The 27,325-nt window shown below is 43.5% G+C and overlaps 2 pseudogenes; both read left to right on the top strand.

Moving 5' to 3' along the window:
• The first annotated feature begins 986 nt into the window (after positions 1–986).
• On the top strand, positions 987–15,300 carry LOC114100886 (large ribosomal subunit protein uL6-like; annotated as a pseudogene).
• A 6,151-nt stretch (positions 15,301–21,451) lies between these two features.
• On the top strand, positions 21,452–22,114 carry LOC114101039 (microtubule-associated protein 1 light chain 3 beta pseudogene; annotated as a pseudogene).
• The last annotated feature ends 5,211 nt before the right edge of the window (positions 22,115–27,325 follow it).

The raw sequence follows: 27,325 nt of genomic DNA, 5'->3' as shown, positions 1-27,325 counted from the left end.
GATCTAATGTTTTTGTCAGTCGTACTGTTATTTGCTTTTGTGGTGCTGGGGTCCAATGCAGGCTCCTGAATACTAGCTGAGCTATTGTTTGTTTATTCAAGGACTAACTTCAAAAAATTAGAGTATGAAAAGGGAAAAGAAATAGTAACCTTAACTGGCACTTTAACCAAGCCATCAAGGTGACATGCCTACTGATGCTGATGCTGTCTGTGTAGCTTGATACAACAGAGGAAAATGACACTTTAGATTTTTCATGTTTTCTCTCCAATGCACAATTCCAGTCTCATTGGGAAGTTTTCAGACAAACTCAAATTATGGGCTATTCTACAAAATACATTCTGCTGAGAGCCATAGCCAAGTAGGAATGACGCATGGCAATTTCCTTGTCAGCCTACCCAATGTTGCTTAGAGGGAGGACTCTCCATTGTGGAAATGGGCTTGCCTTGGACCCAGGTCATTTGCAGTGACCTGGGTTTAGGGTGGGTCTGGGTTTAGGGTGGATCCTGCTGGGAATAGGGCGTATCCTGCTGCCTCAGGTGCCCGCTCCTTGAGTTCCCGTTGAGTTCTCGCGGGATTCGGAGAGTATTTTGGTATGCAGAGCCCAGTGGAGGTGTGGATTTTCCCCAGAACGTGCGTATAGAGTGCCGGTGAGAGTTCCGGAATAAAGAATTGCTGTTTGAATCTACAAGGCTGTGAGTGGCTCCTGATTTTGTGCCCAGCCAGACTGCAGCACACTCTGTGTTGGGTGTGGTGGTGCATGCATGTGATCTCAACAGCTCAGGACGCTGAGGCAGGAGGATCTCCAGTTCAAAGCCACCCTCAGCAATTTAGTGAGGCTCTAAGCAACTTTGCCTCAAAATAAAAAACAAAAAAAGAGCTGGGGATGTGGCTCAGTGGTTAAGTGCCCCTAGATTCAATTCCTGCTACCAAAACAGCAACAACAACAACAAAAACCACTCTGGCTCTTTGCTGTGTCTACTGCAAGAATGAAGACTGTTCTCAGCAATCAGACTGTCGACATTCCAGAAAATGTCCACTTGTCTCTGAAGGGACACACAGTTATTGTGAAGGGCTGAAGAGGAACCCTCTGGAGTGATTTGATCATATCAATGTAGAACTCAGCCTCCTTGGAAAGAAAAAGAAGAGATTATGGGTTGACAAATGGTGGGGAAATAGAAAGGACTGGTCATTGTTTGCGTGATGAGTAGTCAAAACCTGATCAAGGGTGTTACACTGGGCTTCCGTTACAAGATGAATTCTGTGTATGCTTACTTCCCTATCAACGTTGTTATCAGGGAGAATGGGTCTCTTGTTGAAATCTGAAATTTCTTTTTTCTTTTTTTTTGTGTGTTATCACGTTTTATTTTATTCATTTTATTTTATTATTTTATTTTTTAGTGTCATTTGCTGTTTTTTAAAGTGCTTTTATTTTTTTTAAATACACGGCAGTGGAATGTATTACAATTCTTATTACACATATAGAGCATAATTTTTCATATCTTTGTATATAAAGTATGTTCATGACAATTCATGTCTTTATACATGTACTTTTTTGCATTAATTCTTATTACACATATATACCACAATTTTTCCTATCTCTCTTTGTATATAAAGTAGGTTGAAATCCAATTCGTGTCTTCATACATGTACCATCCTCTGCCCTATCTAGAATTCATTTATTCCTCCCATGTCCCCCTTCCCTACCTCAGGTTAGGGCCTACTTTTTCTTCTATTAGATGCAGAGTCTCTGGTTTAATTCCTAGGTCCTTGATCCAATTTGAGTTGAGTTTTGTGCATGGTGAGAGATAGGGGTTTAATTTCATTTTGTTGCATATGGATTTCCAGTTTTCCCAGCACCATTTGTTGAAGAGGCTATCTTTAGTGCATATTTTTGGTGCCTTTGTCTAACATAAGATAATTGTAATTTTGTGGGTTAGTCTCTGTGTCCTCTATTCAGTACCATTGGTCTACCAGGCTGTTTTGGTGCCAATATCATACTGTTTTTGTTACTACTGCTCTGTAGTACAGTTTAAGATCTGGTATAGTGATGCCACCTGCTTCGCTCTTCCTGCTAAGGATTGCTTTAGCTATTCTGGGTCTCTTTATTTTCCAGATTAATTTCATGATTGCTTTTTTTATTTCTATGAGGAATCCCATTGGGATTTTGTTCAGAATCGCATTAAATCTGTGTAGTGCTTTTGGTAGTATGGTCATTTTGATAATATTAATTCTGCCTATCCAAGAGCAAGGTAGATCTTTCCATCTTCTAAGATCTTCTTTGATTTCTTTCTTTAGGGTTCTGTAGTTTTCATTGTATAGATCTTTCACCTCTTTCATTAAGTTAATTCCCAAGTATCTTTTTTTAAGGTTATTGTAAATTCCTCATTTCCTTGTCAGAGGATTTGTCACTGATATACAGAAATGCTGTTGATTTATGGGTGTTGATTTTGTATCCTGCTACTTTGCTGAATTCATTTACTAGTTCTAGAAGTTTTCTAGTGGAGCTTTTTGGGTCTTCTAGGTATAGAATCATATCATCAGCGAATAGTGCTAATTTAAGTTCTTTTTTTCCCTATACATATCCCTTTGATTTCTTTCATCTATCTAATTGCTTTGGCCAGTGTTGAATAGAAGTGGTTAAAGAGGGCATCTGTGTCTTGTTCTGAAAGGGTAAAGTTTCTAAGCTGCAAAGCCTGAGTTAAAATGTAAAGGACCAGGTATTGTTAAGTTCCTATGCTACACCCAAAACCTGAAATTCCTGTAGCTGTTAAAACAATTCCCGGGACTGTCCAGTAGATAAATAACCTAGGACCCTGTGCAGCTTGGCACGTAGACATTCAGGGCCCAAACCAATCAGTTTGAATGTGTACCCTGCTTTAGAACTGACCTATCACCCCCGCCCAACCTGTTCCCGCCAATGAATGTGCTAATCAAGTTTGAGAGTTGTTGTTCGATTTTCCCGCGCCTCATGATGATTTGTTCTGATGTATGCAAAGCCCCCGCCCTCCCCAAAAAGTGTACTTAAGCACTGCTCAACCCCTGCTCTGGGCTCTGGGCCACTCTCCCTTCTTGAGTGAGCACGGAGCCCCAGCACGCTGGATTGGATCCTCAATAAACCCCTTTTGCTGTTGCATGAGCCGGTCTCTTGGTGGTCTCTTCCTCCGACGTTTGCCGGACCCTTACATTTGGTGCGTTGGCCGGGAATCCCGCAGCACCAGACAAGGAGACCCCAACGGACTCCTCTGGGAATAAGTAGGGCGCCTTTTTCCTTTTTTTTGCGATCGCTCAGGTCAGGTCAGGTTCGGTTTAAGGGTTGGCAGAGTGGCTGCCGGCAGAGAGCGTGAGCTCCCCCTGGCGGTGGTGGACAGACGTGTCCTGAAGCCACAGGCCACGTCCCCAAGGGACGCCTTGGAGGACTCGGGAAACTGGGGGACAGAAGCGCCCTCAACTCGGAGGTGTATTCACTGCCAACCCATCAGGTTCTGCCGGCAACTTTAGTCTTGTTCATTGTCTCGTGTTGAGTTTACTGTCTGCCTTTAAGGTACTCGTGTTAAACGTTTACTGTTTGTCCTTGTCTCTGTGTCACCTTTGTATTGTCCCTGTCTTTGCCTGAGTAACTCCTAGTATGGGACAAAGCCATTCCACGCCTCTGTCCCTGACCCTTGATCATTGGACGGATGTCCGCTTAAGGGCCCAGAATCTTTCTTTTTCAGTGAAACGCCGGACCTGTCAGACTCTCTGCACTTCAGAATGGCCCACCCTCGGAGTTAAATGGCCCCCAGAAGGATCCTTCCACCTTCCTCTAATCCGCAAAGTCAGAGATATTGTCTTTCAGCCGGGGCCACATGACCATCCAGATCAACAGCCATATATCTTAACCTGGCAGGATCTCTGCGAATTTCCTCCCACATGGGTGAAGCCCTTCCTTGTTCCAGCCCCCACTCCAACCCCTCCCCCCACCCGACTTACAGGTTTAGTCGAGTCACTGATGTTCTCACACCAGCCCACTTGGGATGACTGCCAACAACTCCTGGGGACTCTCTTCACAACAGAGGAACAAGAGAGAATCCTCCTGGAAGCCAGAAAGAATATTCTCAGACCAGATGGGAGGCCAACTCAACTTCCCAACATCATTGAAACTGGCTTCCCCTCGAACCGACCCAACTGGGACCCTAACACCTTTGAAGGTAGGGAGCATCTGTCCACTTATCGCCGGGCTCTTATAGTGTGTTTCTGAGTGGCCGCCAGGCAGCCAACTAATTTGGCCAAGGTAAGAGAGATTATCCAGGGACCCAATGAATCTCCTTCAATGTTTCTGGAGAGAATTATGGAAGCATATAGGAGATATACTCCTTTTGATCCTCAGGCAGAGGACCAAAAGGCATCTATTGCAATGGCTTTTATTGGGCAGGCTGCCCTGGATATTAAGAAAAAGTTACAACTTTTAGATGGATTACAAGATATGACCTTAAGAGATTTAGTCAGAGAAGCTGAGAAAGTATATTATAAGAGAGAACAAAAGGAAGATGAAAGGAGCAAAAGGCAGACTAAAGCATTGGCAAAGGTCCTGGTCACAGTCGCAGATAGACCAGAAGTTAAAAAGCAGGGAGACAGGAAGGGATACCTGGGCCCATGCCAAAAGCTGCCCCTGGCCTCAGATCAATGTGCCTACTGTAAAGAAAAAGGACACTGGGTCAAAGGGTGCCCCCAAAAGAAGCAGTCACGCCAGCCTGCCATGCTGACTCTAGAAGATGACTAGGAAAGTTGGGGCTTAGATCCCCTCCCCGAGCTCAGGGTAACATTTGAAGTGGAGGGGACCCCAGTGACCTTTGAAGTAGATACAGGAGCAACATATTCAGCCCTTAAGACCCCACTGGGCCTTCTATCTAATAAAAGATCCTTAGTTCAAGGGGCTAATGGCAATAAATATCGGGCTTGGACAACAAAGAGAACTATGGACCTAGGAGGGAAAAAAAAATCCACCACTCTTTCCTAGTAATCCCAGAATGCCTGGCCCCATTGATGGGCAGGAATCTACTCACTTCAGTAAAAACCCCCATAGTCACGGCTTTGACTATGTCAGTAGAAGATGAACATCAACTCTTCATGGCCCCTGGGACTGATCAAACAGGCAAACTACCCCAGAAATGGATAAAAGATTATCCTGATGCCTGGGCAGAAACTGCTGGGTTAGGTCTAGCCATAAAACAACCTCCAATAGTAGTAGAATTAAAAGCCTTTGCCTCTCCAATCAGTGTTAAACAATATCCTCTAAGCAAAGAAGCTAGGAAGGGGACAAGGCCCCATATTCAGAAATACCTGGCTCTTGGGGTTCTAAGGCCCTGTCAATCGGCCTGGAATACCCCCCCCCCCCGCTACCAGTAAGAAAACCAGGAACTGGGGACTACCGTCCTGTTCAAGATCTAAGAGAGATCAACAACAGAGTGCAGGACATTCACCCCACGGTACCCAATCCATATAATTTGCTTAGCACTCGGAATCCGGAACGAAAATGGTACACTGTGCTGGACTTAAAAGATGCTTTCTTCTGCTTGCCCCTGCATAAGGACAGTCAATTGTTGTTTGCTCTCGAGTGGATAGACTCAGAAACAGGAACATCAGGCCAACTAACCTGGACTAGACTCCCACAGGGGTTCAAAAACTCTCCCACTCTCTTTGATGAAGCTCTCCACAGGGACCTCAACGACTTCAGAACTGCACACCCTGAAGTCACCCTACTCCAATATGTGGATGATCTGCTGCTGGCAGCCAACACCAAGGAGAACTGTGAGTCTGGGACCCAAGCACTATTATCCGAGCTTGCTCAGCTCAGATATAGGGCTTCTGCCAAAAAGACCTAAATTTGCCAGCAAGAAGTAATCTTCCTGGGTTATTCTCTTAGAGGTGGCAAACGATGGCTCACTGAGCCCAGAAAACGAACCGTTGTGCAGATACCGCCCCCATCTAATAAGAGACAACTCAGAGAGTTTCTTGGGACTGCCGGCTTTTGCAGGTTATGGATTCCTGGGTTTGCGTCTCTGGCTGCCCCTTTATACCTGCTGATAAAGGGGGATGCCCAGTTCCAATGGACCCCTGAAAACCAACAGGCTTTTGATAATATCAAAAAGGCGCTGCTATCTGCTCCGGCCTTAGCACTCCCAGATGTAGAAAAACCCTTCACTCTCTACATCGAGGAAAAGAAAAGAGTAGCATGGGGAGTGCTCACTCAGACTTTGGGACCTTGGAAAAGGCCGATAGCATACTTATCAAAAAAACTGGACCCAGTGGTTAGCGGGTGGCCCCATTGCCTAAGGGCTATAGCAGCGGCAGCCCTTTTAATAAAGGATGCTGATAAATTAACATTGGGACAGAAGCTGACCATTATAGCCTCCCATGCCCTGGAGAGCATCATCCGTCAGCCTCCAGACAGGTGGCTATCAAACTCCAGAATAACCCATTACCAGAGCCTCTTGCTTGACAAAGACAGAATAACGCTGGGACCCCCTGCTCCACTCAACCCGGCTACACTGCTGCCGGAAGAATCATCAGGACCTGTCGCTCATGATTGTCAACACATACTGGCAGAGGAGACCAGTGTACAACGAGACTTAAAGGATCGGCCACTGCCTCGCCCTGAGGTCTTATTTTTTACAGACGGGAGCAGCTTCCTCCAAGACGGTAAGTGGCGGGCTGGAGCAGCTGTAGTTAGCAAAACTAATGTCATCTGGTCCTCTGGTCTCCCAGAAGGGACATCAGCTCAAAAAGCAGAACTAATTGCCCTCACGAAAGCACTGGAGCTAGCAACAGGCAAAAGGGCCACCATATACACTGATAGCCGCTATACATTTGCCACTGCTCATGTGCACGGGGCTATTTACCAGCAAAGGGGGCTATTAACCTCCTCCAGAAAGGAAATAAAGAACAAAGATAAGATCCTAGAAGACATCTTTCCAAGATTCGGATTGCCTAAGGTAATGGGGTCCGATAACAGACGGGCGTTTGTGGCCCAGGTAAGTCAGGGATTGGCCAGGACCCTGGGGATTAATTGGAAGTTACATTGTGCTCATAGACCCCAGAGCTCAGAACAGGTAGAAAGGATAAATAGAACCATCAAGGAGACCTTAACGAAATTAAGCTTGGAGACCAGCATAAAAGATTGGACTATGCTCCTACCTTATGCACTGTTTCGTGCAGGAAATACCCCCTCCACTTCTTTATGTAACCTCACCCCTTATGAGATTCTCTATGGTTCCCCTCCTCCAGTAAGGGACCTAACCCCAACTCTGAGACTTAATGATTCCTTTCACACCCCCTTGCTTAATGGTTCAATTTAAATTGGGTAAACAGATAAAAGTAAAGATGTCTTTAAAATTAAGCTTTTAAGTTTTTCTAGGTGTTCAAAAAGACCCTAATAAAATGTTGATGTCTATGAAATAATCTGCTTAAATTCAGAAATTTATAAGTATTGTTTCAAAATGTGAACAGAAGGAAGTTAACATGGAAAAGAGAAACTAAAAGGTTCTAGATATAGATTTAATTAAAAAATGTGTTTCTGGATAAGAGAGTCTATGTGATTAAGTAATTAAGAGGGTTTAAGTAAGTGATAAAGAAGGTCTGTGTAAGTTGGTTATAAGTAAGTTTTTGAGCAAGTAATCTTAAAGAAATTAAAGATTATACAACTATGGTTAAACAACAGCTGTTATTTTTCAATATTGTAATGTTATTTCTTTAAAAGCTAAACTTGGTTAATATAAAAACATCAATGCAATTATGGTAATTTTAATGTGTTCGTATCTTCCAGGTATACAAGTCTGTAAGGTAGAAGCTTCAAAAGAACATTGTATCAAGCTGGTGTTCTAAAGTTGTATGGTAATTTTAGGCTTAAAAGAAAAACATGTTGGAGATTTATTTATATCATTTGTGTTCTACAACTGGACTTGTTATCAATAAGATATATACAGTTCTATGTTACTTTTTACACTGAGATACAATTTAAATGTATTTTTAAGTTAATGAGAGCCTAATCTGTGTGAAGGTTTTATTGTAAAACACAAAAATACTTTGCTACTTTTCTATAAAAGGTTAGAAGCTTTCAGCCTTTCTTTAATTCATGTTTTAGATGTGATATTATGTTGTGTTAGCTAATGTTCATGTAAACTTGAGCAACAATTTATGTAGGCTTTGTAAAATGATATCTAAAAAGCAAAGATCAGCTTCAGAACTATAGTATTTAAGATTTATGAAGAGCCCCGCCTTACTTGAGATAAGGCTCTATATCCAACCTCATGTGAAAGAGACTATAAAAGAAGTAGGCCAGATTCCAGTACATTTAAAGTTGTGTCCAAAAGTTGGTTTTTGCCAAGATTACTAGGATCTCAAACAGGGGATTATAATGTATAACCCTGCCAAAATTCAAGGTAGCTATTATATAAACTAAATATGTTTTTACCCTAGTTAATTTTAGTTTATAGTTTGCTTATAGATGGTCTAAGGATTGCCTGTTAATGTTTTAAAAAGGTACTGCTTTAAGAACTCACAACCTGGGTTAATTTAAGATAAGGGGTTATCACCTACAGGATAGAGAGATAGACATTAAAGCCCAGTGCTCTTAATATAAGGCTGTTAGCTTATTTGCTGGATGTTTAAGATTAAGTTCTAAAATTAAAGTTAAATTAAAAGGGCCAAGAAAACCAATATTTGGCTCTTGCCCTCAGAGTCAGTCTGAGTCAGGGAATAGGGGACTTCTCCAAAGAGCTTTGCAACTCTGGGCCACATAACTTCCCGATCAGGGAGATTAATGAGACCAGTGGAGGACAGAAAGCCAATCAGTGCATTTGCTGTGAAAAGGAGGGTCATCAGAAAAGGGAAACATCCCTGATGCTTCCAAGGGAAGCCACATGGTCAAGCAAGGCCTGGACCCATCCTAGCACAAATGGCACTAGCAGAACTGAGAAGCTGCTGTAAGTTCCCCGAGGACTCCCAGGGAAACTCAGCTGACTGTTAACAATAAGATAGAAACAAAAGTCAGTTTGACTTGCTTCATCTTAAACATTTAGCAAAGACAGTCAAAGCCAAAGCACAGCTGTTCCTGGGCATTTTAAATGATAATAATAGATAAAAGTAACTTCCATAAATAAGTAAACTGGAGGCTACAAAAGAGATTCTCAGACAGGAATGCCTGATAACTATTAAAAGGAACTGCCAGAGTAGTTTTTAGTTTGAGGCCCACAGATATTCCTAACCTACACAGGCAGGCTTGGTGTTTGCTAGTATGGTTGTCCAGCCCTAAGTAACAGAATTAAAGGTTTCTCTATTAGACACAGGTCATACTAGTAAAAGGATTTTGCAAGATCAGATGACATTGAATTATTAAACTGTATCTTAAGGGAAAGGACATCTGTAAACCTAAATGTTAATTGTTGTGTTTACATCCCTGACATTTCTGGCAATGTGACAAATATCCTTAAAGATTTACATGATAAATATAGAAGAAGCCATGTACTCAGCAAGAAGCCATGTACTCAGCAACTTTGTCATGGAAACAATATCTTAGCTCCTGGTTCTTGGTACTTCCTGGTGGAAAACATTGTTAGTCTTTGTCTTTGCCATTATACTCATTGGCATATTCCTGTGCTATGGGATTTATTGCTGCATCAATATGGTTCCAGTACTAATGAATTCTTGTTTCTCTTATAGACCACCCATCACTCAAATGGCCCTCCAGCCTATTACTTCTCAATCGGACTTTTATCATGGACCACTCGATAGACCCGATTTTAAAGGGGGACTCCAAACTGCTTGCCCCACACCGACACTTTTCAGCCTGAAGAACCCAGAAAGATCCTCTTCGCCCCCCTTCCTTACAGCAGTAAGGAGTTCCCAAATTAGAGGGGGGAATGAAGCCAGATTTAAAGTTAGGTAGTCAGTGTAGTTAGATAAATCGGGGTCTAATACCGAGTGAAATCTAAAATGGAGGCCATGCAGAAAATGATTCCAGGGAACACAAAACAACTCATGAAATGTGAAACCCTTCAATAATTATGATTCATTACTTTTTAAGATTAAAAGTAGTCAGAAAAAGGAGTGGGGAATGAAAGGGTAAAGTTTCTAAGCTGCAAAGCCTGAGTTAAAATGTAAAGGACCAGGTATTGTTAAGTTCCTATGCTACACCCAAAACCTGAAATTCCTGTAGCTGTTAAAACAATTCTCGGGACTGTCCAGTAGATAAATAACCTAGGACCCTGTGCAGCTTGGCACGTAGACATTCAGGGCCCAAACCAATCAGTTTGAATGTGTACCCTGCTTTAGAACTGACCTATCACCCCCGCCCAACCTGTTCCCGCCAATGAATGTGCTAATCAAGTTTGAGAGTTGTTGTTCGATTTTCCCGCGCCTCATGATGATTTGTTCTGATGTATGCAAAGCCCCCGCCCTCCCCAAAAAGTGTACTTAAGCACTACTCAACCCCTGCTTGGGGCTCTGGGCCACTCTCCCTTCTTGAGTGAGCACGGAGCCCCAGCGCGCTGAATTGGATCCTCAATAAACCCCTTTTGCTGTTGCATGAGCCGGTCTCTTGGTGGTCTCTTCCTCTGACGTTCGCCGGACCCTTACAGTTCCAGTTTTTAGAGGAAATGCCTTCAATTTTTCTCCGTTTAGAATGATGTTGGCCTGAGGCTTAGCATAGATAGCCTTTATGATGTTGAGATATGTTCCTGTTTTCCCTAGTTTTTCTAGTGTTTTGAACATAAAGGGGTGTTGTATTTTGTCAATTTTTTTTTCTGCATCTATTGAGATGATCATTATTCTTATCTTTAAATCTATTGATATGATGAATTACATTTATTGATTCCCATATGTTGAACCAACCTTGCATCCCTGGGGTGAATCCCACTTGATCATGGTGCACAATCTTTTTGAAATATTTTTGTATTCAATTTGTCAGAATTTTATTGAGAATGTTTGCATCTATGTTCATTAGAGGTATTGGTCTGAAGTTTTCTTTCTTTGATGTGTCTTTGCCTGGTTTTTGGATCAGGGTGATATTGGCCTCATAGAATGAGTTTGGAATTACTGCCTCTTTTTTATTTCCTAAAACAAATTGAAGAGTATTGGTATTAGTTCTTCTTTAAAGGTCTTGTAGAGCTCAGCTGTGTATTCATCCAGTCCTGGACTTTTTTTTGGTTGGTAAGCTTTTGATGGCTTCTTCTATTTCCTCACTTGATATTAGTCTGTTTAAATTGTGAGTATCTTCCTGACTCAATCTGGGCAAATTGTATTACTTAGAAATTTGTTGATGCCTTCTATTTTATTGCAGTATGAGATTTCAAAATAATTTCTAATTATCCTCTGTATTTCTGTAGTGTCTGTTGTGATATTGCCTTTTTCATCATGTATGCTGGTAATTTGAGTTCTCTCTCTCCTTCTCTTCATTAGTGTGGCTAAGTGTCTGTCAATTTAATTTAATTTTTTCAAAGAACCAACTTTTTGTTTTGTCAATTGTTTCTTTTGTTTTGATTTCATTGATTTCAGCTCTAATTATAATTATTTCTTGCCTTCTACTGCTTTTGCTGCTGGTTTGTTCTTTTTCTAGGACTTTGAGATGTACTGTGAGGTCATTTATTTGTTGACTTTTTTTCTTCTTTTAAGGAATGAACTCCATGCAATGAATTTTCCTATTATAACTGCTTTCATAGTGTCCCAGAGATTTCAATATGTTGTGTCTGTGTTCTCATTTACCTCTAAGAATTTTTTAATCTCCTCCTTGATGTCTTCTGTGACCCATTGTTCATTCAGTATCATATCGTTTAATCTCCAGGTGGTGGAGAAATTTTTATTTTTATTTTGTCGTTGATTTCCAGTTTCATTCCATTATGATCTGATAAAATGCATGGTAGTATCTCTACTTTTTTGTATTTGTTAAGATTTGCTTTATGTCATAGTATATGGTCTATTTTAGAGAAGGATCCATGTGCTGCTGAGAAGAAAGTGTATCCGTTTGATGCAGGTTGAAATATTCTATATATGTCAGTTAAGTCTAAGTTATTGATTGTGTTATTGAGTTCTATAGTTTCTTTATTCAACTTTTATTTGGAAGATCTATCCAGTGGTGAGAGAGGTTTGTTAAAGTCACCCAAGATTATTGTGTTGTGGTCTATTTGACTCTTGAACTTGAGAAGAGTTTGTTTGATGAACATAGCTGCACCATTGTTTGGGGCATATGTATTTATGATTGTTATGTCTTGTTGGTGTGTTGAGAGCCACAGTCGAAGGGGCCCCAGCAAATTTCCAGCTGCCAGCAAACTTCCAGTTGCCAGCTGATGATTGGCTCACAGCAGCCCCAGCAAACTTCTAGCTGCCAACTGATTGGCTCCTCTGCGATGATGCTGATTGGGCTGTTTTCCCCGCCCTTTCAGACCACGGAGCTGCTCATTGGGGGACTTTTTTTGGCTCCGCCCATGCGACCCAGCCAATTGGCCTCAAGAGCAGGAGGAGTGGGGGAGGTGGAGAGGCTTGTGGGAAGCCGGTGGTGGCAGTTGGGCTCTGAAGGTTTTCCTGAAGAGCTGTGTGGTGTGGTGTGTGTTCTAAAAATAAAGTTCGTTTCTTTTGACAAGTGGCTCCTGAATTGTGCCCAGCCAGACTGCGGCACTGGTGTATGGTTCCCTTGAGCAAAGTAGTGTTCTTCTTTATCCCATTTGATTAACTTTGGCTTGAAGTCTACTTTATTTGATATGAGTATGGAGACCCCTGCTTGCTTTCGTAGTCCATGTGAGTGGTACGATTTTTCCCAACCTTTCACCTTCAGTCTGTGTATGTCTTTTCCTATCAGATGAGTTTCCTGGAGGCAGCATATTGTTGGATCTTTTTTTTTAAATCCAATCTGCTAGCCTATGTCTTTTGATTGGTGAGTTTAAGCCGTTAACATTCAGGGTTACTATTGAGACATGGTTTGTATTTCCAGCCATATTTGTTTATTTTTGTTATTTTACTTGGATTGGTTTTCCTCTTTGATTAGTTTTTTCTTTAGTGTACTACCTCTCTCTGCTGATTTTCATTGCTGTTTTTCATTTCCTCTTCATGAAATATTTTGCCTAGGATGTTTTGTAGTGCCAGTTTTCTAGCTATAAATTCTTTTAACTTTTGTTTATCATGGAAGGTTTTTATTTCATCTTCAAATATAAAGCTTAATTTTGCTGGATAGAAGATTCTTGGTTGGCACCCATTATCTTTCAGAGCTTGATATATGTTGTTCCAGGATCTTCTAGCTTTCAGGGTCTGTGTTGAAAAATCTGTCATTATCCTAATTGGTTTTCCCTTATATATAATCTGATTGTGGCTTTTAAAATTCTCTCCTTATTCTCTGAGTTAGGCATTTTTATTATAACGTGCCTTGGTGTGGATCTGTTGTGATTTTGTATACTTAGTGTCCTGTAGGCTTCCTGAATTTGGATTTCCAGTTCATTCTTCGTGTTTGGAAAGTTTTCTGATATTATTTTGTTGAATAGATTGTTCGTTCCTTTGGTTTGCACCTCTGTGCCTTCCTCTATCTCAATAACTCTTAAATTTGGTCTTTTTATGTTATCCCATATGTCTCGAATGTTCTGCTTGTGGTTTCTTATCATTTTCACTGTGTGATCTATGTTGTTTTTAAGATGATTTATTTGATCTTCATTGTCTGATGTCCTACCTTCTAAGTGGTCTACTCTGTTTGTGATGCTTTCATTTGAGTTTTTAATTTGGTTTATTATTTCTTTCATTTCAAGGATTTCTGTTTGGTTTTTTGTAGAGCCTTTATCTCCCTGTTGAGGTGATCTTTTGCTTCTTGGATTTGTTTATGTAGCTCATTGTTGAAGTGATCTTTCACTGCCTGTATTTGTTCTCTTATGTCTTCTTTGAGATCCCAAAACATTTTAACCATATATATCCTGAAATCTTTCTGTCATTTTTTTCTGCTGTATCTGCCAATGCTTCTAATGATGTGTTGTCTTGATTTGTTTGTGGTATTTTCTTCCTTTGTCTTTTCATGTTGCTCATGTGTCTTCCTTTCCAACTCCACGGATTTGGTGTATTATTGTTTTTACCCTATAGATTTGTAGTGCTCTTGTAGGGTTCCAAGATCTCTCTTTTCCTGCTTCTCTTCTCATCCAGTAGGTGGAGTTGTCTGTTTTAAGCTGGTGTCTCTGCCCTCAGGATGGTGTAGGTAACCAGGTGAGAAGACTGGACCTGCTGTGGAGCATCTGGAAGCAGGGAGTGCCACTCACCAGTCCCAGAAGGGAAATTGCACCTCATGAGTCTTCCTTTGTTACCACTCCTCTGACTTGAGCCTCCGGTATCATCTCCCTCTCTTGCCTGGAGATTTCCCAATCCTGGTCTCTCTGTTATGCTCCAGACTTTAGTCCCCTCCCCTCTCTTACTTATCAGGTCCCAACTGTGGGACCTCTCACCCCCAGGCTCACACCAGGTGGATGGTGCCATGTGCACACTGCACTTCTGTCCAACTGAGAGCTGTTCTAGTGTTGGGTGGCCACTGTGCCAAGTTCTCCCCTCTGGGGGGGGGTGTGGGATTAGAAATCAGGTACTTGCCCAAATGGAGATCCATTCTGATAGCCAGGCCCACCACAAAATGTTGAGGAAGGTTTTCCAAGATGGAGTCAGTCTGCTTCCAGTGCTGGGTTGTCTGGTGATGTGGGGGGAGCTGAGCGATGGCCTTGTTCTGTGTATAGATAGCAGCCGTGTGACCTGCATGGGAGCGTAGTGCAGTCTGGAGTTTTGCAGAGGTGCTGATAGGTGGTTCTGCTAAGCCGCTTGTGAGCCGCTTGTGAGCTGCTTGTGAGCTAGAACTGTGGGCTTTGGGTCCAGAGTCTGGAGACTTACTCGAGCCCAGAGGCTCTGAAATCTGCACAGGTGGTTGCAGGTGATTTCTGTGAAAATCCACTGTATGGGGTCTTCTCACACTCTCTGAGATATTCTATTCTGGGTAGGCAGGACCCTGTGGAGAAGCTGCCTGTCTTCTTTTTTGGTTTCGTGTCACAGAGCAGCCAGAAACAGGACTTCCTCCGAAATCTGAAATTTCTTGGGTGACAAATACATCTGCATGGTTTGGATGAGGACAGGTGTTGCTTGTTCAGTGTCTCAAGCTCAGAAATTAATGAATTAATCCTTGAAGAAAGTGATATTGAACTTGTTTCAAATTCAGCTGCTTTAATTCCACAAGCCACAACAGTGAAAAGCAAGGATATCAGAAAAACTTTGGATGGTGTTTACGTGTCTGAAAAAGGAACAGTTCAGCAGGCCGATGAATAAGATCTAAGTGTCATCCAGCCATAGAAACACAGTCCTGGAGCCAAGTGGATATTTCAGTGATCAATAAAAATCTCTATTGACTTTGGCTTATTCTTAATCCTTTCCAACAGGTTGAATAAACTTTAGTATCCTTTCGATGGAACAGAATAGGAAAAAACATTCTGTAACAGTGTACTCTGCAAAAATGTACTCTGCAAAAAAAAAGCTCGCCAGGCTCCCTGGTGCATGCCTGTAATCCCAGTGGCTGGGGAGGCTGAGAGTGGAGGATCGCTAGTTTAAAGCCAGCCTCAGCAATGGAAAGGCACTAAGCAACTCAGTGAGACCCTGTTTCTAGATAAAATACAAAATAAGACTAGGGGTATTGTTCAGTGGTTGGGTGCCCTGAGTCCAAACCCCAGCACACCCCCCCACAAAAAAAGTGCCAAGTCATGAAAAGCAAGGAAAGATCAAGAAATTATTACAAGTTGGAGGAGGCAAAGGAGAGATGAAACCTAAATGAAATGTGCATCCTGGATTCAATAGAAGAAGGAAATTATTGGGAAAACTGGTAAAGTTCTGAATAAACTTTGTAGTTTAGTTTCAGATGTTAATTTTAGAGTTTTGATAAACATGGCATGGTTAGATGACATGGTAAGATTAGAAGAAGCATGGGCTGGGGTTGTAGATCAGTCGTAGAGTGCTTTCCTAGCATGTGTGAGGCACTGGGTCTCTCTTGAGCAAGAAATAAAACAAAGGTATTGTGTCCATCTACAACTAAAAATATTTTAAAAAATTAGAAGAAGCAGAGTGAGGATATGGGGAACTCTTCAGGACTTTAAGTTGCTGAAGCTGGCATTGAACTTGTGGTCCTCCTACCTCAGCCTCCTGAGTTGCTGGGATTACAGGCACAAACACCTGTGCCTACCTTGTGTACCTATTTTTGCTGAAATGATCTAGCTTGCTCTTTTAATCTTTGTTTCTCCAAATTTGGAAGTTTGAAAGCTCTTATGTCAGTTTCTACTATACCCTGTTTAAAAATTCAAGTTAAGTTTATTTAAAGAACATGCCTAGGGCCTGGGTTGTGGCTCAGTGTTAGCACTTGCCTCACGTGTGTGAGGCACTGGGTTTGATTCTCAGTACCACATATAAAAAAATGAATAAAATAAAGATATTTTAAATAATATTTTAAAAAGAACATGCCTGTATCTATCCATATAAGAAAGAATAGTATTTACCCCTCCCTCTGCCCCCACCCCCACTGCACATTGACAAGTCGTTCATATTCAGTTACTTTCCAGCTCCCAATCTGAAATTGTGAAATGATAGGAAATATTTGAAACTTGCATTTCAAGTTTTTTTCTTTCCTTCCTTCCTTCCTTCCTTCCTTCCTTCCTTCCTTCCTTCCTTCCTTCCTTCCTCCCTCCCTCCCTCCCTCCCTCCCTCCCTCACTGTTTTTCTTACTCGCCCTCCCTTTATTTTACTTTTTTTTTTTTTTTGGTGCTAGGGGTGGAAGCTAGGCCCTCAGGCCTGCTAGTCAGCATTTTCCGGTGAAACACACCCCACCCCTAACATTTCAAGTTTTTGCTGATCACCACTTTACATTAAGCCATTTCTATGTCAAGTATTTCACTTGGGTGTCGGTGGAAGGTGTCCTGATGGTTGGGGTCCATGTCGAGTCAGGAGGGTCTGAGAACAGCCGCTGAAGCTCACTCTCCCAGGGGGGTACAGAGCAAGGGAGTGTTGGGCCAGGCCACCCCTGCACACTTGGGTGGGCAGAAGTCAGGGGTCAGCTCTCTCTAGAGCCCACCTAGGAGTGCAGCTGGGGCAGTGGGCAAAGCCCCGCCCTCTTGCTGGTGAGTGACTGAGCCCTTCATTCCTGGGCTGCTGGCCTTCTGGCAGCTCTGTTCTGGTCCTGGGTTCTCAGGCCCCACAGAGAGCAGCCCCCTCCCCCAGGCCTGCCTCAGTGTTGGTTCCAAACACAAGACGGGTTCCCAGGGGCCAGGGCAGCCCGGCTGTGCAGCACCGCAGGCTGAGCCACCAGATCAGCCATGCTAGGGGTTTGGGGGGTTGTTTCTGTACTTGGGTCCATACAGCCACCTCTCAGGACATCCCAGTCACAGCTCCTGACCTTGACCCAAAAGTGCTAATTGACCATTTCCAGTGATTTGTCACATTTTATTTTATTTTGTCCACTTCTGTTTGATTTTAAGAATTGTTTTCATGTGCCTTTCCTGACATTTGAGGTTCATCCAAATTTTTAATTGTATTTTTTCTCTCTTTAAGAGAGAGATGGGGTAGGGGTAGGGGGGAGAGAGAGAGAGAGAGAGAGAGAGAGAGAGAGAGAGAGAGAGAGAGAGAGAGAATATGCCTCTGCTTCTTTATCACCTTTGCCCTTTCCTTCTCCATCTCTGACTCTTCCTTTTGGTACCAGGGATGGAACTCAGGGGTGCTTAGCTACTGACTCACACCCTCATCCCTTTTTAAAATTATTATTATTATTTCTTGAGAAATGAAAGCAAAAGCAAAAGAAATGGAGACAGACTTCAACAGACCAGCATTGCTTTATTATTAACCAGCAGAGGGGCACATTTTCAGGAGGAAATGGCACCTGGTTACAATAGAGGTCTGATTTCTGTAGAATTAAGTGAGACTTAATCATCATGGCTGAATGTGTACTCAGCCTTAATCACAGACACTTAATCAAGGCAGAGCCTGTTGGTTGGGCATCAGGGAGACAGGTGTAGAACAGGAAGTCAGGAGCTTCAGAGCCGGTTGTTGCTGGGAAATGGTGAAAGTCCAGAGCCCATTATTTTCCTTCTCTCCCTGGGACCCATTGTTCTCCCTTTCTCCCTGGGGGTTGTTTTTCCCATATCCTTCAAGAAAGGGCCTCACTAAGTTGTCCAGGCTGGCCTTGAACTTGTGGTCCTCTTGCCTCAGCCTCCTGAGCTGTGCTTCTGACCTACAAAATGAATTATGCTGCATTCAAGGAAGGGGAATGAAGATTCCAGGTTGGGAGGCTCATTCTTTGGAAAGACCAATGTCTGAGAGATGAGTGTTGTGGGGAAGGAAAGGCCTTATTCAACCTGGCCTGGTGGTGTGCACCTGTAATCCTAATGACTTGGGAGGCTGAGGCAGATTTTGAGGCAGGCTGAATTGCAAGTTCAAGTCCAGACTCAGCAACTTAGCAAGGCTCTAAACAATTTGGCAAGACTCTGTCTCTCAAAATAAAAATGTAAAAGGGCTGGGGATGTGGCTTGATGATTAGCCCCTGCTGGGTTCAATCCTGTCTTCGGCAGGGAGGAAGCCTTTATTCAGTGATTAAAAATGAAGAGGGAGCTTTGCTCACAATCAGTTTCTCCACTCCAGGGGATTGAGGGCTACAGATGTAGGATAGGAACAGTGATGGGCTGAGAAAGGGCAGGAATAGTTTATTCTTTTCTGGGAACAGGCAGAGAGTTTCCTGGAACTTGGTTGCTACCTATATTCACTTCTCTCATTGTTGTGTTTTTCGTCATGGTAGCAGGTGTCTTTTTCTATGAAGAGGGGAAGGGAGTGGAGAGAAAGAAAGTTTAGATCAAGTTAATTCTACATTATAGTTCTGGACAAAAAACTTTTTTCAAACATTTAATGGGTCCAAGTAGAATCTGACCCAAAAGTTAAGGCAACAAAGGAGACAGACATGGTGTGAAGACAGAGATGCCAAGTCCTTCATCCTGTTCCAGTCAACATGGGGCATCTTTAGGTCCAAGTGATGAGTCAGTGTTTTCAACAAGAGTGGACTTCAAATGCCTGAGGCATGGCCTAGGCGGCCATCAGCATGGTGACCCACATGTCCAGGGAGTGATCTACTGCAAACTAGTGGGAGACTGATAATGTATTGCCTGGTTGTGTCACCTCCAAAATTAGTGATTTTTAAGTTAGTGCGACAAACAATTTACTTAAAAAGTGGAACTATAGGGTTTATTTAGGTTTTTCCTTGGTGACAGCTTCAAGGACTTGCTATAGTAAACTTTCATTGCACATGATTCAATTTGGAACATAACTTCCCTGTTGGAAATGATATAGTTTATGCTGTATTTATTTCCATGAATTCTGTAGCTCCCTCTAGATTGTGAGTCCTTGGAGGAACGGTGCCCAGTCCATTTTTATAGACCAGCCCAGTGACAGGAACAGCACAGATACTCAGTAAATATTTGATGAATGAATGAGACCACAGCCAGGAGCTAGCTTGCTGAGCTGCCTCTCTTCACTACTTATAATTTAGAAGTTTCCCTCTATGTTCCTGTTGAACTACTTACCTGGTATTTTCCATCTAAATAAAAGCACTCACATGCCTTGGAGTCTTAAAAGAAAAAAAAGTTGTCATTGTGTTTACCAGCTTTGTATTACTGTGACCAAAATATCTGACAGAAACAACTTAGAGGAGGAAAGATTTATTTGACTCATAGTTTTGGAGGATTCAGTACACAATTGGCTCCAAGGCAGCTATGGAAGGGTGCAGTAGAGGAAAGCTCTCAGCTCACGACATCATGGAAGCAGAAAAAGAGAGGAAGGGGCCAGAGAGAAGACAAAGCCTTCTGGGGCATGACCCCAGGGACCTACTTCCTCCAACTGGGTTCCACCTCCCAGTAGTCCATTCAGCCATCAGTGGACTAATACACTGATGATGCTGAGACCAGGGCAAAGAACAGATAGTGTAGGTAATGGATGATTGGGTTGGAAAGATGGGGGCTAATTCAAAAGGAAATAAAATGCTAATACCTCCAGAGCACTTCCCCCTCCTCACAACTTGTTACCAAGGTTACCTCTGCCTCCAGGGAATTGCTTCTTTCAGTGCAAGGTGTTGCTAATGAGCACCCCCTGGACAGCCCTTTCCCACCTTTTGGTCATGTAGGCAAGATAAGAGGAGGAGGGGGCAGAAGAAAGGAAACCTACAATCTAAAAAGGGCAGAACACCCCAAATCCCTTGGGCACCAGCTCTGGGGCCCCTCCTCTCCAATGAGAGAAGTGAAAATAGGTAGCAGTCAAATTCCAGGAAACTCTCTGCCTAGAATGTAATAAATACAGCTCACTGTCTGTCTCTCTCTGTTCTGTTCCTTAAAGAAAACTTTCTGAGCTTGACTCAGCATTTCTCAGGTGTTTAATCTTCAACTCCAGGGAAGCAAGAACCTGATCCTGATTTTCAAGATGTGAATCAAGGTTCAGCCCTTCAAGATGTGTATCAAGGTTCAGTGCTCTAATCACTTCCCAAAATCTCCACCTCTGAGCACTTGGGTCTCTTGGGAACTTCCTTTGCAAACCTCTCTTGCTGTGTGACTCATGTCTGATGTGTCCTTCAATTCTTCTTTGGAATGTGGTCCTAGACATGGAGGGCCCTAGCAGAGGTCTCCTTCATTCCTGGAGACCACCTCAGACTTCCATACAGCAACAGCTTCTTTTTGAGTAGAGGGGTCTTCTGTTCTTGGAGACCTCCTTGGAGTCCCACGTGGTGACACACTGAATTCTGCTGTCCTGGGCACTTGGCATCCAAAAGAAGTTTGTTGTGAGTCTTAAGGCTCCAGGAAGGAAGTGAGGCTGGTCCTCCAACTCCACCTGCAGAGCACATACACAAATGTGCCTCTGTCCTGCATCTAGAGTTTGAATCTGGAATGTTTCCCAAAGGCTGATGTAGCAAAGGCTTGACCCCAGTTTGGCATTATGGAGAAGTGGTGGAACATTTAACAACTGGTGCCAGTGGGAGATCATTGGGGCATGACCCTAAAGGGAATGGTGGGACTCTAGTGTCTTTTTCTTTCACATCCCAGCTCTGAGGTGAACAGTTTTTCTCTGTCATAATGAGTTATCTCACCACAAGCCCCCAAACAATGGAACCAACCAGTTGTGTTATGATATCTCTAAAACTTTCAAGCAAACATACTCCTTTTTTTCTTTGTAAGTTGGTTGTCTTAGATATTTGTTATGGCAACAGAAAGCTAACAGAACATTGGTACCCGAAACTGGGATGATCTTTGCTATCGTTATATTCCCAATGATGTGGAAGAGCCTTTGGTTGCAGGAAGAATTTGGAAATTTTGAGGAGCAGGCTAGAAAAAGGCTAGAATGTAATAAATACAGCTCACTGGGCAATTCTGGTGAGAGCTCAGAACAGAATACTAATAAGAATGCGGGTCGCCGTCGCCAGAGTCGGACCCGCAGCCGCCGAGCCCAGGACCTCCAGCATCATGCCGTCGGAGAAGACCTTCAAGCAGTGCCGCACCTTCGAACAAAGAGTAGAAGACGTGCGACTCACCGTGAGCAGCATCCCACCAAGATCCCAGTGATAATAGAAAGATACAAGGGTGAGAAGCAGCTGCCTGTGCTGGACAAGACCAAGTTCCTTGTGCCCGACCACGTCAACATGAGCGAGCTCATCAAGATAATCAGGAGGCGCCTGCACCTCAACGCAAACCCGGCCTTCTTCCTCTTGGTGAAGGTGAGCGTGTCCACGCCCGTGTCGGAGGTGTATGAGAGGGAGAAGGACGAGGACGGCTTCCTGTACATGGTGTACGCCTCCCAGGAGACGTTCGGGAGCAGGTCGGCCGAGTAGACCAGGACCCTGCGTCCAGCTTTCCAAGCCCTTGCCAAGGAGAAAAAGGGATGTCGCCAACTGAGACTCGTGAGCTCACCCAGTCACAGGCCATGGGGCATTTGTGTTCCACCTGGGAGCTTTAGGGGTTGTTTTTGTATTTCAAGCAGAAAAATGGAGCTCCAAGTGAGCACACTCAGCTTTGGGAACCTCATTATTTAACTTAGGCATCTTGTCTTCAAATTTTAGGTGTTTAAAAATAAAATACTTTGCATCCTAAGTTGCCAATAAAATAGACCTCCCAGTTATTTTAATGCTCTTCTTTCCCCAGTAGGAACGTGCAGGGCATTCAGGTTGCCCCGTCTTTCCAGGTCCTACAAGGGTTTCTGCTCAGCTAGAGCAGTCTCCCTAAGGCATCTGTGCCCAGGCCCCAGATGCCTTTGCTTTCACGGAACAGGGCCAAGGGGGCTGTGCAGAAAGCACGGATGCACAAGGCTCAAGGTTCCCATCTCCCAGCTGCAGCATGCCAAGAGTCCATGCTCCCGCCCAAGCCAGAAAGTTCCCTGGTCTCCTCTCTGCTTAGTCAACACAGGAAGTCACCACTGCTCAGTAGGAAATGGGCCTTGAACTGAACCTTAGATCTAGTTTCTTAAAGCATGTAAAGGGGCATTGTTTTTTCTATTTTGGGTTGTCCCTGTTCTGAGACCTGACTGGTGCCTGCTTTGTAAGTGACCAGCAGTGTGACCGCAGCATGCCCACTGCCCTTAGGACACAGTAGAAACCAGAGTGGTGGCCAAACAGGACTGTCACTCAGAGGTGATCCTTTGCCTTTTGGCCTAAAGCCACAGATACCTTTTTCATGGTTAAGTGTGTAATTAAAATGTAATTTCCACCATGCGGCCTGTGCAATGGTTTCATTAATGAGGTTCTTGGCATAAAGTTAGTTAGAAGAGATCGAAATAAAACACACAGACTCAGTTACCTTATTTCTATTGCCAGGTCCGAGACGGCTCCCCTCTCTGGCTCCAACCTCTAACCGCCCAGCAGGGCAGCAAGGATTACTCAGGGCTAGCAGGAGAGAGAGAGAGTGAACATGCCAGGGAGTAGCCTTTTATTGGGGAACAAGAAATTCAGGGGATAATTCCATCCAATGAAGGTTGAGGGGGGGCTGCACTCCAAGGTCAGGGTCAGTGATTGGGCCCCTGGGGTCAGTGGTCAGTCACACCCCCACACGGACGGGTTCTCTCATCAGGAAAGGGCCGGGAAAATTCCGACACAGCCAGAAGCCTCAGACCCTCAACGGGAGCCGCCCAGTCACGTGTCAGGATGGCTTCCCACAGTAATTAGAAGTTGTCAAATCCCGTTAGGGTTCCCCCACTCTACTTGCATGTCCAGTGGGAAGCAACCCTCCCATCCCTAGTTAAATACCCTCCAGATCCAAGCCCCTAGCTCTTCTGGCTGCCTGCATGGGGGTGTCTCCCTTCCCTTCTTGGGGAGTGTCACCAAAAGACCAGTTTCACAACTTAAGAGTCTTTATCAGGTCACAGGCACCCTTGTGCCTGGAGTAACCCAGCAAGAACTGCACCAGTGAGGAGGGAAGGCCCAGGGCTGTGCCAGCTGCCTGGGCTCCTTGCCAGGGGACCCCACCCATGTGTCTATTTTTACATGATGTAAATTCTCAAAGCTTGTTGTTCCCATCATATCCATCACTGTACCTGGGATTCTCAGGATTACTGTGTGAGCAGTCAGATGTCTCTAAAGCTGCTTTAAAAAAACAAAAACAAAAAACATGCTCAGAGGCAATCTTTATTCTGGGGTCTGTAAGCAGATGCATTTTCAGGCATTGAGTGAATAAAGGTAACTGTCATCAAAAAAAAAAAAAAAAAAAAAAAAGAATGCGGACAATAAAGACTATGCTGATGAGGTTTCAGATTAAAGAGGAGACTAGAGGCCATCCTTGCTACATCATGGCAAAAAATTTGAATGCATTTTGTTCATTCCCTGAGATTTTGTAGGAGGCTGAGTTTAATGTTGATGGATAAATTTATCTGCTGGAGGAAATTTCAAATCAGCAAAATATTCAGACAGTAGCATGAGAATTCGAAGGGAAAATGAGGAATGAGAGATGGATAAGTGAGAAATAAAAGACAGAGACCAGGCAGAGATACACACGAGAGTTTATTTGTCAAAGCTGACAAATAAAGGCCATCTCTATAGCAAAGAGAGGCAAAACAGCTTGGGTTCTGGGACTTTTATGGGGCAGGCTCAGGAAAACAGAGCCAGGTGGCTCCTAATGTGGGTGGTTAGGGGTTGGGTTTGTATGAGGGAGTGGTCAACCTTTCTCAGAAATGCCCTTGGATTGGAAAGTGAAACTTTTTTTCTTAAAATGATGGCTGTCACTGAAGATGGCCATTCTGATGCTAAGAAAGGACCTTATAGTATTTCTAGCTGCTTTTAGACAAATTTATAAGAGAATTTAAAGCTGAAGGGAGTAGAGCAGACAGATTTGGAAAATTTATAATTTGGCCAGAGAAGGAGCGTGTTTAAAAGCATTGCCAAAGAGGGGAGGGTTTGGTTTCTAGAATCAATAAAGAGCAAAATGCTTTACCCTGGGACAATAAGAAGGATGCTGGAGGCCACTTTGGGGAAAACAGCAGGGCCACTGCACTCATCAAAAGCCCAAAGGTGTAGAAATGCAAATTTGTTTCAAAGACTTTTCAGGCCAAGGACTTCTGAGAAAAGGGCCCCAGTACATTTTGCACACCCCAAATCAATGAGGGATTTTGTTTCTTCATTTTCTCGAATTCACAGGGCATTGTGGCTGTGTGTTGAGAGCCACAGCCGAAGGGGCCCCAGCAAACTTCCAGCTGCCAGCAATCCAGCTGCCGGCTGATGATTGGCTCACAGCGGCCCCAGCAACATCTAGCTGATTGGCTCCTCGGCCCCAGCAACATCTAGCTGATTGGCTCCTCTGCGGTGATGCTCATTGGACTGTTTCCCTGCCCTTTCAGACCACGGAGCTGCTCATTGGGGGACTTTTTTGGCTCTGCCCACGTGACCCAGCCAATCGGCCTCAAGAGCAGGAGGATTGTGGGAGGTGGAGAGAAGCTTGTTGGGGAGAGAGAGGCTTGTGGAAAGCCGGTGGTGGCAGTTGAGGCTCTGAGGGTTTTTCCCGAGAGGCTGGTTTGTTTGGCGTGTTTGGTTCTAAAAATAAAGTTAGTTTCTTTTGACAAGTGGCTTCTGATTGTGCCCAGCCAGACTGCGGCATTTGGTGGCCCGTACGGGGAGCGACTGAGGGTAAGTGAAACTGCTCGCCCCTGAGGGCAGGGCGAGAGGATGGGTAGCCATTTTAAGATTCTTCTTTTGTTATTTTGTTTCACTTTTGTTTTAAGTTGCCTGTCCCTGGAGATGAGTGAGACGGAAGAAAAACCGCTCACATCTGAGGAAAAACTATTTACGTCTGAGGAACAGATAGGGAGAAAGGACGGATGCACATGTCAGGAGGATAGAAAGGCTATAATGACTTTTTGTTGTTCCCTTTTTATCTCATTCTGTCTCGGTTTTGTTTGGCGTCATCTTGTTGGGTTGTATTATAGTAGAAATACGGGATCAGAAATTAGTAAAAAACAAACTGAAAGAGTGTTAAGTAAATTGTTAGAGGAAGGAGGCATCTCAGTAAAATCAAGAACAGTCAGGGCATACGTTGATACAATACAAAAATGTAGCCCATGGCTTTTTAAGGAGGAGTTGTTGTTAAATATATCACAATGGAACCATCATGGTGAAGATTTAAAAAGAATAGAAAAGAAAAGCCCAGGGACTCTGCCAGTTGGCACATTGCCATTGTGGACGTTCGTATCTTGTTTGCTTAGTCCAAAGCCTTCAGTTCAGACAATGGTAGAGGAAGGAGAAGACATAATGATTCAAGTAAAAGAGAAGGTCTCTCAAGTTAGTCAGACAGAGGAAAAGATTCAAGTAAAAAAGAAGGTCTCTCAAGTTAGTCAGACAGAGGAAAAGATTCAAGTAAAAGAGAAGGCCTCTCAAGTTAGTCAGACAGAGAAAGAAAGTGTAAAACAGAAAAAGCCATCAGGGGGAAAGTTACAACAGGAGATTGCTACTAACACCTTTCTATCACCAGAGGGTGTAAGTGTCCAACCAACAGCACCACCTCTACAGGAGACTGCTACTAACACCTTTCTATCACCAGAGGACGTAAGTGTCCAACTAACAAGGCCACCTCCATATGCTGGGAGGTCCCCAACCCCCGCAGTTGATAGTTGGGATCCTGAGACAAGATCTCAAATATTAACATGCCCTGTATTTGAGGCAGGAGGGCAGCGATTTTACCAAGTTTTAAATTTCAAAACAGTGAAGCAGCTAAAAGAGGCTGTAACAACCTATGGTCCTCAAGCACCCTTCACTGTAAGCTTGGTCGAATCCATTAACAACTTGAACATGACGCCAGCAGATTGGGCTAATATGTGTAAAGCTGTGCTAAATGGAGGACAATACCTGTTATGGAAGGTTGCCAATGAGGAATTTTGCAAGGAGACGGCTAGGCGAAATGCAGCAGCTGGTTATCCTCAGAGAAATCTAGATATGTTGTTAGGAAAGGGACCTTATGAGGATCAGCAGCAACAAATTGCATATTTGATCCTGGCGTATACGCACAAATTGCTGCAGATGCAATTAAGGCATGGAAGACTTTACAAGGACATGGAGGTTTACAAGGTCAATTATCTAAGGTAATACAAGGAGCTAATGAACCTTATGCTGAATTTGTAGATAGGCTTATTCAAACAGCTACCAGAGTTTTTGGGAATACAGAACAAGCAATGCCATTACTAAAACACCTGGCTTATGAGCAAGCGAATCGTTGGTGCAGAGATATCATTAGACCATGGAAACATGAAGATTTAAACACATATATTAAATTATGTAGAGACATTAATGAACAAGAGCAAGTCGTGGCAGCTGCAGTAAAACAGGCTTTAGATGCCAGAGACATTAATGAACAAGGGCAAATTGTGGCAGCTGCAGTAAAACAGGCTTTAGATGCCAGGCCAATAACATGCTACAATTGTGAGCAAACAGGACATTTTAAAAGGAATTGCCCCATTGGAGGAGGGTTTAACAAAACTAGGTATCCAAGGAGTAGAATACCAGGTATTTGCCCACGATGCCGTAGAGGGAGACATTGGGCTAATGAATGCCGTTCTCAAACCACCATAGAGGGTACTCCATTATCAAAAAACGAACAAGGACCAGGTGTTTATCCACGATATCGTGGAGAAAGGCATCAGGCTCCATTGCCAAAAAATGGACAAGGGGGCCCAATGCTCCGGGGCCCAAAACCACAAATATACGGAGCACTGGAGGAACCCAGCAACCCCATCAGGGTAGTGCCCAGGACACATTGTCCATCAGATCCCTCATCAGACAAACCAGAGGGAGCGCAGGGTTGGACATCTGCGCCTCCGC

This window comes from Marmota flaviventris, chromosome 18 (genome assembly GCF_047511675.1).
Source record: "Marmota flaviventris isolate mMarFla1 chromosome 18, mMarFla1.hap1, whole genome shotgun sequence".
NCBI classification, from domain to species: domain Eukaryota; kingdom Metazoa; phylum Chordata; class Mammalia; order Rodentia; family Sciuridae; genus Marmota; species Marmota flaviventris.
This window is presented reverse-complemented; position numbering and strand designations above follow the sequence as displayed.